The sequence below is a fragment of the Hemitrygon akajei genome, unplaced genomic scaffold (assembly GCF_048418815.1).
Source record: "Hemitrygon akajei unplaced genomic scaffold, sHemAka1.3 Scf000052, whole genome shotgun sequence".
NCBI classification, from domain to species: Eukaryota; Metazoa; Chordata; class Chondrichthyes; order Myliobatiformes; family Dasyatidae; genus Hemitrygon; species Hemitrygon akajei.
Genome location: NW_027331938.1, coordinates 6860036 through 6870324, shown reverse-complemented (window position 1 = coordinate 6870324; position 10289 = coordinate 6860036). Strand labels below are relative to the sequence as shown.

The following is a 10289-nucleotide window of genomic DNA, read 5'->3' as shown; positions in this document are numbered from 1 at the left end:
ACATGTGCTGGCGCGTGGCCAAGTGGTTAAGGCGTTGGTCTAGTGATCTGAAGGTTGCTAGTTCGAGCCTTGGCAGAGGCTGCGTGTGTGTCCTTGAGCGACGACACCGGTGCCAAACTGTATGGGTCCTAATGCCCTTCCCTTGGACAACATCGCTGGCGTGGAGAGGGGAGACTTGCAGAGACTCTAACGGAGGCCTACAAACTATCACAGCCATTTTCATTTCCAGGTTAAAACAGGTCCATTTCATGAAATATAAACCAAGAAATAAAAAGAAACTGGAATTACCAGAAACACTCAGCAGGTAAGGAACAGCTTACAATACAATTCAATTAATAACATTTCATCAGATTGAGTTCAAACATTTTCAGTTTTTAGTGCAGATCTCCAGCACAGCTGCCTGATTTCCACTATGTGACAGTGGGGGGGGGGGGGGGGGGATTTCCAAACACAGTTTGAACACCAGACTCAGGGTCTATTTCTACTGTTGTAAACACGGAACAGCCCATTTACTCACAGCCTCTCCCTGTGAGGATGAAATGGGAACTCATCCTCTCCTCAGATTGGCAGTCATTGCTTCCAAAGGAACTCCAGAAACAAATATCTGATCCCAGACCAGAAATACTCGATCAACACCTCACAAGCCCAAACAGCTCAATCCCTGGTCCAATTTACCTGGATCAAAAACCGTGATCTCCCAAGACCCAACCTCACAGACTCACACAGCTGAATCTGCCACTCACCGACCCTAAGAGTCTCACACATCGTCCCCACATCTCACACTGGGTAGCGCAATCTAAAATTTCTGCTTCATTGCAGGATCTGTATCTTACAGCCCCATCTGTAGAAGCTCAAACCAAAGTCAAAGCCAAAACACCAATAGTTCCATTTGCCTGGAATGCCGATCACAGGATTAGAGCCCAAGCACCAACTCTCCCAGTACTCTTTGCTGCCAGTAAAATGTTGCAGTGTGTCAGCCCGTCACTGTTCATAAACTAGCACCTCCACACCAGTGCACAACAGAACTGGGACCTGATAACCCTCTGACATTCCAACTAACAATAACCGATTCTGGAAATGACTCAGTGAGGCCAAAGGGACAAAAGAACACTTCACAATGAAGACAAGGGTTGGAAGAAAGTTTGCTGATATATAACATTGAGGAGGTGGGATACAAGGCGGACTGAGGATGACCCAGATGGTTGATGTATATCACTGAAACGGTGTGAGGAGACTGGACAGAGGTTGAACAAGATGAGCTGATGGAACCAGGTGGGAGAAGGGATCAAGGACGATCACTGATGGTCCTCCAGCAACACATAGGTACTGAATGAATAGTACATACTATTGTACAAAAGATTCTAAAATGACAGAAATAGCAAAAATAACAAGAACTTTGCCAGATATACTTTGACCCTCACCAAAATTTTTATCAACACAACATAGAAAGTTTCCCATCCGGACACTTCACGTTTTGCATGGTAACTACTCTGCCCGTGACTGCGAGGAACTGCACAGACCTTTGGATCCAGATCAGCACATCACAGAAACCATTCTCCCCCCTAGACTTCCCAGTCCCTCGGTAAAGCAGGCAGTGAAATCAAAGATCCCCACAACCTGGGACGTTCTCCTTTCTCACCCACCCCAGTCCGGGAGAAGACACAACAGCCATAAAGCTCCAGGACAAATGTGAGGAGCCTCAAGAAGCGAGGCGAGTTGGGGGAAGTTAACAGGACTCCGTGGCCAACATCAGATTTCCCAACACAACATGGAGGATGCATGACCACCAATCTGGAGATTGTGAACATGCACAAAGAGATCGTTACATCTGCGGTTAAATGGGAGGGACAAATGGGATCACGTGACCGGTGGGGTCTAACACCCCAGGCATAGTCTCCAGCTTCCCAGCACTCTGTGGAAATAAACAAACTTGCCCCTCACATCTCCTCTCACCTTAAATGTGTCAGACATTTCAACCCCCAGGTAAAACATAACGTCTGTCCACTCTACCTATTCCTCTCGTAATCTTGTAAACGTCCGTCCAGTCTCACCCCAGCCTGCGCCGCTCTGGAGAAAACAACACAAGTTTGTCCAGCCTCTCGTTATAGCTCATGCCCTCTAATCCAGGCAGTGTCCTGGTAAACCTCTTCTGCGCCCTCTCCAAAGCCCCGACATCCTTCCGAGAATGGGGGCGACCAGAACTGTTTGAAAAACTCCAGATGAGGGCTAACAAGTTTTACAAAGCTGCAACACAACTTCATGACTTTTGAACTAATTCAACTAATAAAGACAACCACGCCATTTGCCTTCTTAACCACCCGATCAATCTGTGCAGTCCCTTTCAGGGAGCGATGAACTTGGAGTCTAAGATCCCTCTGATCATCGACACTGTTCAGGGTTTTGCATTTAACACTGTTCATACATTCAGGGCTGCAGTGCTACCAGAGCTCACCGGAGAGCCGCTCCGACACCTCTGTAAAAAAGTCAAAATAAACAAGCACGGAATTTAACAGCGGCCGCATATTAAATAGAGGGAATTTTACCGAAGCGGGGGTTGGAAAGAGGGGGTGTTGGCTGGTGGGGAAAAATACCACTAATAACATTAGGATATTTGATCGTTTTTGGTGAAATCCTGGAGCTGTGACTGTTTTTTATTTAGGTATTTGTGAAATTCCTTCTCGCTCGACCCATTGTCCTAGGAAGCTGGGAAATACCTGCACAGAAGTGCGAGCATTTTTCCGCTCTTTCCAATGGGTACCATTGGATTCCAGGAAGGAGCTATATTAAGCAAGGAATGAACATAGAAACCCAAGTTTAAAAGTCGAAAACAATGAAAGAAAAATTCACTGCTCGCTCATCTTCTTCCTGATTTTGATCAAATACACAAGCTAATCATCCAAAATCCTCTTCTACACCTGGATAAATTTAGTTTTGTTTTACAAGCTAAATGGAAGAAAAGCATTTCTGGGCTATAAGCTAGTTTTACGTCATTTCAACTATTATTAATAGCGAATCAACCCCTTGGCCTCGCTCTACCAATTGTAGCTGATGGGAAAGAGGCTCTTTTTCTCTTTGTGTTGATAGGAAAAAGAGTAATTTAGTGAGGCAATGAACGAGATGAAATGCATTTCCAAAACTCCCAAATGGTTGCTGTCCTCCCGTTAACATTTGTCACTTGCAAACTACGATATTTTCTATTTGTATAAATGCGATAATAATTCATGTAAAGATTCAAGCTTCTTTAACTTTTTATATATTTAAAGACTAAACAGAATCTGTAAAGATCGAACCACGTAACACCCGACGTGTGAGAATATTGAGTATCGACACTCACAGGTACACTTCCCGTCCAACCATTTCTGTGAGAGAAACGGTACGAGGCAGAGTTGCCAACCTACCACCTTTGAGACTAATATTCAGCAATATTCCTGGCTTTAGCAATAGTTCGTCAGACGTTCTTTTTTCATACTTGATTACTTGGTTCCAATTTAGGTGGCTAAAAGTGTAAAAAAAATGAATGGCTTTATTTCTGTTATTTTTATACCTCTGAGGAACACTGCTAAGCGCTGCGGGCCCTGCCGTCTGCTCCGACTCACTCGTATTAGTAAGGCTACATCTGTGGTGGTCCGTGGATTACTCGCTAATCCTAAAGTAAATTTTTCTCACTAACAACCCTTTGGCTTCTAAGCAAACAAAGTTATTTTACTTGCTTGATAATTATATTTTATGATAATCAGTTAAGTGCAACCGTGCAATACTTTGTCATATTATTAAGTATTATATGTTTAATTGTACCAGTTATACACTGAAATGTAGTGAGAGGCTGTAATCTTGTTAATGTCTTAGCTATCACTATATTTCTGTGGAGCTCTGGAATTCACATATTTCTTTCATCTTGGTTTACTGCTTGACATTATAAGAAGCCCTATATATGTCACACCCAATTTGTGTACCTGCTCATTACACGAATGGGGCAAGGAAGTTGCCCAGTACATGAAATGAACAGGTACACAAATTGGGTGTCACACACCAGAGGTGATTGATAACTTCGTGGCCTAAGGTGGAACGAGTCAATTTTACAAAGCCGAGCAATTTTCAATTATCTGAAACAGAAATACCGCAAAAGTTATTAATTTCAAACTGTGAGAGCTGAAGCCATAAATTAAGATGTGCGTTTCTGAAAGAGGTTGGGGGGGTCAGTGCAGTAAACAAATGTGATTTAATTATGTCTGATAAGCAGGAATGCAAAAGCCCTGACGAGATTAATTGCTTGTGGAATCATTGAAGTCCTGAGATATGGACTATTGTTTTACAGAAATGTGTAAAAAAACAACTCCAAATATGGAATGGGATAAGACTATGTACCTCCCGAGTCAGGGAGGGGAGGAGTAATGAAGAAGGATAAAACCTGTTGCCCTGTAAGGTTCCGGGTTCCCTTCTCTGAGGGAGCCCAGCTCTGCAGAAATGTTAATAAACTTTGTTTCCTTGAATTTGTCTTGAAGCCATTATTCGGGAGCGTGGCTCGTTTCTGACAAAACTTTATGCATAATCACTCAAAGAGTTGAACCACGTGCAGGTACAGAGAGTTGTATAACTTTAAGCCTTCTAACTTAGGCCACGAACTTATCAACCCCACACCCCCCCCCACCCCCACCACCACCCCCACCCCCCGTACAGCTTCGGAACCTAAAAAATTGCCACTGCACCCCTGCTCCAGCCGTCCGGCAGAGCTCGGGCCTGACCCTTTCCCAATGATGCAACCGACCCACATTTACACAATTTCGGGATCAGCCCCGACTCACCCCCGCTCGAATCGGAAAACCGCCAACAGCTGCAGAGAGCACTGCGCATGCGTATAGCAGACGTTTCTCCGCAGCGCACCTGTGGCCGGAGGTCCCACACAGCGCCACCTGTGGCAAGAGGTCCATACAGCGCCACCAGTCTCTGGAGGTCCATGCAGCGCCACCAGTCTCTGGAGGTCCATGCAGCGCCATTAGTGGCTGGAGGCGGGAGGGACAACGGAGAGGTAAATCACAAACACCACAAAGTCTGCAGATGCTGGAAATTCAGAGCAACACAAACAAAATGCTGGCGGAACTCAGCAGGCCGGGCAGCCTCTATCGAAAAGAGTTTCAGTTGAACCCTCCTTCAGGACTGAGATGGGATGGGAGAAATATCTGAAAAAAATCGGGGCGGGTGAGGAAATGTCTCGCTGGAAGGTGATAAGTGAAGCCAGGTTGGTGGGAAAGCTCAAGAGCAGAAGAAAATAGAGTCTAATAGGAGAGGGGAGTGGAGAATAGGAGAAAGATATGGAGCAGTGGACCCAGAGAGAAGTGATACGCAGGTGAGAGGACGTGAAAAGTCAGAGAGGAAGAGAGGGAGTGGGAGGGAGGGGTGTGAGGGAAATTTGTTCACCGGAAGGAGAAATCGATATTCATGCCATCAGGTTGTGGGGGTGGGGGTACATACACGGAATATGAGGTGCTGATCCTGGACCCTGAAGGTAGCTTCATCTTGGCACAAGAGGAGGCGATGGGTTGACACGTCGGAACGAGAATGGGAATCGGAATGAAAATGTTTGGACACCGGGAACTCCCGCTTGGAGCGGATAGTTCGAAGTTTAATTTATTATAAAGCAGGTATCCATAAACAACTCTGAGTTTTTTTGTTCTTCTCCGGAGAACCACGAAACAAAGAAAGAGCATGAAAGTCGCTCAGGGAGAAAAATCAAACTCCCACCCCACCCCCCGCATAAAACAGAACGTCATCCTGATCATCAACCCCCAAACCCACCCCTCCAGACAAAAGGGAACTATAATATTGATGCCCCCCCAAAAACAACCCTACCCTGCATAACTGCGGAGGAGCCGGTGTCACGAGTGTAGAGGCGGCCGCATCGGGAGCAGTGGACACAACAGGCGACCCCGGAAGATTCACAGGTGAAGTGTCGCCTCACCTGGAAGGATGTTTGGACAACGGAGAGAGTTCGGCCGTCCGGCCCTTTCACTGTGACACCCCGACCTCCACATCAAATCCGTCCAAACGAATCTGGGTGAACTTTAATGACCAATAAATATAATTCCTCTCAGCGATCAGCTGTCTGAGTGATCCCCTGACTCTGAGAGGAAGGGCTATCTATGGTCCACACTGTCAGGGTGTTGAGTTTACCAGGAGACAAAGACTGCAGGGACGAGAGGTTTTCTGTTGACTAATACACTGTGTGTGGACCCCGCTGGCAATTCTGGTGTTGTGACCCGAATCGAGACAAACACCACGCTGCCCACTCCACCAACAACACGGCACAGCCGGACACATAACAGGGGACTTTACATCCCACAACACTGGATTCAGTGATGAAACCCGGGATTAATGTTGTTGTCCCACTGAAAGGTCCATTAAATGCCAGCGCTCTCCCACAGGTGACGTCACACAGCTCCTCCCCCCACGCGCCTGTCGTCACACACCGGCTCCCCACACCGGGATCTGCCCTCACGTGCGCGGTGTCTTACGTCACCCACGCGCTGCTGCGCTCGAGCTTTATCGGTTGAACGGCTGGGCTAATAATCACGTGACCAGCCCCTCCCGCACCGCTGGCAACAGAGGATTAAGGCGCTGCGCTATTCCCATTGGTGCGAAGCGATGTCAATCACCGGTTACAACCAGTCGCGGAGGCGGACAGGCCGAGTGGGCGTTACCCCGCTGAGTCCGCCTCCCGCTCGGAGAAAAGCTCAAAGTAAATGTCCGCTTTCTGATTGATTTCCATTTCCCTCCGAGGGAAGTTGGGGCGTTTGTGAAGCGTCTCCCGCGGCCGGAGTCCGATGTATCGCCGGGAGGTAGGAGGAGACCGCTCGGCCCGTCGGTGTGATGCCGGCTCCCCGCGGAGGGGGGATTTCATTGAGAGGGTGAAGATGGTGAGAGAGGGGGCGGACAGGATGTTTGTCCCGGGGGGGACAGGAGGGGCTCATCTGTGGAACTGTCTGAGCCCACGGTGGTGTCGAGCGGAGGGATTCACCACCTTGGGGGGGGGGGGGGCAAACACCGGCAGACTGTTGCCCTGCAAGCGGGGCAGAGTGACAATTATTTGTGTTTTGTTGGGATTGTACCTGGAGGAGGGTGAAAAAAAAACTAAATATATCAGGGATGGGGTAAGAAGGGGAGGAGGGTCATTAACTGAAGTTAGAGAAGTCAATCTTCATGCCATCAGGTTGGAGGCTACCCAGCCGGTATATGTTATTGTTCCTCCAACCTGAGTGTGGCTTCATCTTGACAGTAGAGGAGGCCATGGATAGACATACCAGAATGGGAATGGGACGTGGAATTAAAATGTGTGGCCTCTGGGAGATCCTGCTTTCCTTGGCAGACCGAGCGTAGGTGTTCAGCGAAATGGTCTCCCAGTCTGCGTCGGGTCTCACCAAAGGCCACACCGGGAGCACCGGACGCAGTATACCACTCCAGCCGACTCACAGGTGAAGTGTCGCCTCACCTGGAAGGACTGTCTGGGGCCCTGAATGGTGGTGAGGAAGGAAGTGTAAGGGCAGGTGTAGCACTTGTTCTGCTTACAAGGATAAGTGCCAGGAGGGAGATCGGTGGGGAGGGATGGGGGGACAAGGGAGTCGCATAGGGAGCGATCCCTGCGGAAAGCAGAAAGGGAATGTGGAGGGAAAGATGTGCTTGGTAGTGGGATCCCGTCGGAGGTGGCGGAAGTTACGGAGAATTATACGTTGGACCCGGAGGCTGGTGGGGTGGTAGGTGAGGACAAGGGGAACCCTATCCCGAGTTGGGTGGTGGGCAGATGGGGTGAGGGCAGATGTGCGGGAAATGGGAGAGATGCATTTCAGAGCAGAGGTGATGACAGACAGACATACTTTATTGACCCCGAGGGAAACTGGGTTTCGTTGCAGACGCACCACCAAGAATAGTGAAGAAATATTGCAATATAAAACCATAAATAATTAAATAATAATAAGATAATCATGCCAAGTGGAAATAAGTCCAGGGCCCGCCTATTGGCTCAGGGTGTCTGACACTCCGAGGGAGGAGTTGTAAAATTTGATGGCCACAGGCAGGAATGACTTCCTATGACGCTCAGTGTTACATCTCGGTGGAATAAGTCTCTGGCTGAATGTAATCCTGTGCCTAACCATTACATTATGGAGTGGATGGGAGTCATTGTCCAAGATGGCATGCAACTTGGACGGCATCCTCTTTTCCGACACCACCGTCAGAGCCCCTTTGTTTAAAAAAGGAAGACATCTTCTTCGTCCTGGAATGAAAAGCCTCATCCTGAGAACAGATGCGGCGGAGACGGAGGAATTGCGAGAAGGGGATAGCATTTTTGCAAGAGATAGGGTGGGAAGAATAATAGTCCAGGTAGCTGTGAGAGTCTGTAGGCTTATAGTAGATATCAGTAGATAAGCCGTCTCCAGAGATGGAGACAGAAAGATCAAGAAAGGGGAGAGAGGTGTCGGAAATGGACCAGGTAAATTTGAGGGCAGAGTGAAAGTTAATGAAGTCAACGAGCTCAGCATGCGTGCAGGAAGCAGACCCAATGCAGTCGTCGATGTAGCGAAGGAAAAGAGGGGGATGGATACCCGTATAGACTTGGAACATGGACTGTTCCACATAACCAACAAAAAGGCAGGCATAGCTGGGACCCATGCGGGTGCCCATGGCTACCCCCTTGGTTTGGAGGAAGTGGGAGGAGACAAAGGATAAATTATTGAGAGTAAGAACTAATTCCGCTAGACGGAGGAGAGTGGTTGTAGAGGGGAATTGTTTAGGACTGGAATCCAAAAAGAAGCGGAGAGCTTTGAGACCTTCCTGGTCGGGGGTGGAGGTATAGAGGGACTGGACGTCCATGGAGAAAATAAGGCGGTGGGGGCGAGGGAACTTAAAATCATTGAAAAAATTCAAAGCGTGAGAAGTGTCACGAACATAGGTGGGAAGGGATTGAACAAGGGGGGGATAAGACAGTATCAAGGTATGCAGAAATGAGTTCGGTGGATATATATCTGCCCACTTACCTGGTGACGCGCATGCTCGGTGGGGCAGGAGCAATCTGAGACAATGGGTCCACCTGGACAGGCAGGTTCAAGGTATCCACTACTTCCGGTAGGCTTTTTCTGTACATTGGTGTTTCCATTCTAGGTCTTGATGCAACCAGTCAATATACTCTTCACCTCACATCTATTGGAGTTTTTCAAAGTTTTAGATACCAAATCTTTGCAAACTTCTAAGGAAGTGGGGGCATTTCTTTGTACTTTGTAATGGCACTGCATGCTATGCTGGACCCAGAACAGATCCTCTGAAATGATAACACTAAGGAATTTGAAGTTGCTGACCCTCTTCACCTCTGATCCTCCAATGAGGACAGGCTCTTGGACATCGGTTTCCTCAGCTCCCTGGTCTTGCTGACGTTGAATGAGAGTTGTTGTTGTGGGCACCAGTCAGCTGTGTCTAATCTCCCTCCTATATGCTGCTTTGCCCAAGGACAGTGGTGTCATCAGCAAACTTAAATCTGGCGTTGAAGCTTTGCTTGGCCTCCCAGTATAAAGTGAGTCGGGCAGGGAACTAATCATACAGCCTTGAGGTGCACCAGTGTTGATGGTGATTGTGGAGGAGATGTTGCCAATCTGAACTGATTAGGGTCTGCATGTGAGGAAATTGAGGATTCGATTCAAGTCAAGTCAACTTTTATTGTCATTTCAACCATAACTGCTGGTACAGTGCATAGTAAAAATGAGACAATGTTTTTCAGGACCATGGTTTACATGACACAGTACAAAAAATTAGACTGAACTACGTAAATAAAAAAAAAACACAGAGAAAGCTATACTAGACTACAGACCTACACTGGACTGCATAAAGTGCACAAAAACAGTACTGGCATTACAGTAAATAATAAACAGTTGCACAAGTAGGTGTTGAGGCCTAGGTCTTGAAGCAAATTGATTTGTTTTGAGGGGTTAATAGTATTGAATGCAAAACTGTAGTAAGTGAAGAGCTAATGAAATGGCTTCTGCTATGGACCTGTGGTGGTGAAAGGTAAATTAGAATGGATCTAAGTCACTGCTCAGGCAGCGATTGGTATGTTTGGTCACCAACCTCTCAGAACACTTTTTCTGAGTGTTTTCTGGGGTCAAAAAGGACAGGGAGGGAGGGAATTGAAGTTGGGGAGAACACTTCTAATGAGGGAAAATATCATAGCTACATAAAGGGAGAGCGACACGAGGCATCATCTACAGAGTCTGTGTGGGTAACAGAACCAGGAATGGAGCAATCATCCTTTT

The 10289-nt window shown here is 47.5% G+C and overlaps 1 long non-coding RNA gene across 1 annotated transcript in view; it reads right to left on the bottom strand.

The window, feature by feature from the left end:
• The window catches only part of LOC140721223 (uncharacterized), a 216817-nt gene that overhangs the window by 131948 nt on the left and 74580 nt on the right, over positions 1–10289 (bottom strand). The gene's annotated exons all lie outside the window — the stretch shown is intronic.